This window comes from Tarenaya hassleriana, unplaced genomic scaffold, assembly GCF_000463585.1.
Source record: "Tarenaya hassleriana unplaced genomic scaffold, ASM46358v1 Cleome190, whole genome shotgun sequence".
Taxonomy (NCBI): domain Eukaryota; kingdom Viridiplantae; phylum Streptophyta; class Magnoliopsida; order Brassicales; family Cleomaceae; genus Tarenaya; species Tarenaya hassleriana.
The window spans coordinates 203,531-206,144 of NW_010965305.1; positions in this window are offsets into that span (position 1 = coordinate 203,531).

A 2,614-nucleotide genomic window follows, 5' to 3' on the forward strand; every position below is an offset into this window, starting at 1 on the left:
AGTAAGGATTTTATCTCAAAATCTATCTCCTGCTTAGTTGCAAACGATGGAGGGGTATATGCTTCCTGGGGTGATTCTATAAACGATAATATCTCCTATCACCCTGATCGTAATGATACGAAGGTATAGACTGATACTCTTGAAATTCATAGGATCCCTGGTTCTACTGATAGTTGAAATCCCACTGCAGAGCATCCGAAGCATATGAATCGTAGGAGAGATTGGGGTAATGCGTCCAACCCGAATCATAAGGGTCGGGGTATGAATCATCCATGAAATAGCTCATATCCTCAATTCTCTATTCATGATCTGAAAAGGACGTACCTGCACACACAAAAGAAAACAAAGAAGAAAAGAGACGGAGGAAAAAAAAGAAGAATAAGAAAAAGAAAAAGAAAAAAACCCAAACTAGATAGGATCTAATCCTATTGTCTAAATTGTCCCCGGCAACAGCGCCAAAAACTTGATGTCGTAAATCTAGGTGTATAAATTCAATCAAGTAATAATATCCTAGACTCAACAAATACCGCAAGTATACGGATCGTGTGTAGTAGCTAGGGTCGAACACAGGGACAAGTAAACAACTGAATTAAATCCAAATCCAAATCAAGGTCCAGAGAAAATAATATGAGTGGAAGAATGTAGCAAAACGAACAATGAAAACGGTTGTAACTATGAATGATAAACACTGCAGGTTTCGGGATTGCTTTACATGCAAGGGTCTTCTCTAAAGATGCAGATTCTGTGGTTTCTAAATCCAATTCAGGGAATTCAAGCTCTAAAATAGAGATTAACTCTCTCGAGTTTAACCTCACTATCCAGGCTTTATCCTACCAATCTCTCGATTCAATAGTCTAAACCCTGAATGCATGAACGAACGCTATCATAATCCCTAGGCAAATATCCATCTCTCGATGCAATACCTGTTCTATTTACTGAGTTATTTCCAGGTTAGAATCCCATATGTCTATGCGAATTAAAACCCTAAGTTCATTAAATCATGTCGCCAACAAGATCAAACGCATTAAGAACAACTCAATAAACTGAATCAAATAAATAATACCACATAGTCTGTAATTAAAAACCAAAGATCCCTATATAGCAAATCCCTAACCCACAACAAAGGAATTACTCGCTAAACATCGAGACGTCAGGGTTCATATCAATACAACAAAACATCGTTAAATAGAAGGAAAGAGGAACGCTTAGTCGATTTCTCGGCTTCGTGATCTCTGTCTTCTACTCCGATCTCTTGCTTCCTGATAATCGCCCCTTTTCTTGTGATCTTGGCCTGTTCTCTGTGTAAAGCTTCAATGAATTTCGACCTAGAGGCTTTCCCCTCTTATTTCCCTTTGGTTTGGACAAAATTGGAAGTTTCCCCGAATATGGGGATCAAACCGATCGTTTCGGCAAAACCAAACCGATCGGTTTCACCTTCTGAGCAATTTTCCAACTTCTGTGATGCCGAACCGATCGTTTCGTCCATCCCGAAACGATCGTTTCGTGTCTTTGAGCAGTTTCGACGGGCTTCACGAATTCGCTCATAACTTCCTGCTCCGATATCGGATTTGGGTGATCTTGGTGTCTATTCGTAGATATTGAGAAGAGCTTTCCAATTATGTAGAGAAAGCATGTTTTGGACTTCTGGAATGAAAGTTATTGAACTTGCAAATTCGGATGTTTTCTAAACTTTACGTTTTCCCTAGAAACACTCCAAATGTTCCCGTTTCGTCAGTGATGTTCCGTAGTCCATGTTTTCCACTCCTTTTGCTCTTTTTATGCGTGAAAATCTGTTTAAACACCAAAGAACACAACCATGCAATGTCGAAGCCAAATGTGCCCTAGAATGCCTACAAATATGTAAAATAGTGTGAAATACGCTAGACATCCTATTGTTGGGTTTTCCTGGGATCTCAAGAGCGAATCTAATTCCTAAGAGATCAGATCTAGGGTTTGCGCAGCGGATGAAAAACAAAAATTTTGATGAAACCTTAAAACCTATCATGCATGATCTTGTAGAAACGTTAGAACGCTTACCTCAATCGATCCGGGGTCTGTATCAATCGAAGAACACGTCTGATCACTGTAGGCAGGAAGAATACCTTGCCCTCTACACGTATCCACTCGGCAGAAAGGATTCCAACGGTTGGAACTTCTCTGCTAGGACTGAAGAACGCTTTCTTCTTTACGCAAGGGTTTCAGGGATCTTTCTCTTAGCTTTCTCACTCTCCAAACTTCTCCCTAGGGTCTGAAAATCGTGCAAAAGAGTTGGGTGGCGTTCTCCTAAGTTTTCCCCCATTAAAACCCTAATTAGAGGGAGTTTAGTAATTCCCGACGTCTGGACCGATCGGTCTTGGAGCTTTTTAACGTCTGGACCGATCGGTCTGGAACAATTTCCGGACCTCACACGTTACCTCTGGACCGACCGGTCTACGTCTAGACCGATCGGTCTGGGTTAGCTGGACCGATCAGTCCAGACCTTCTGGACCGGTCGGTCTGGCCTCCACTCCACCGGGAATTTCTAGTCTCTTCGCGCATTCGTCCTTTCCTGTGTGTGTGATCCTGTAGGCTCATCCGATATAGCAGTATAACACAAAATCTCTTATTTCGGTTA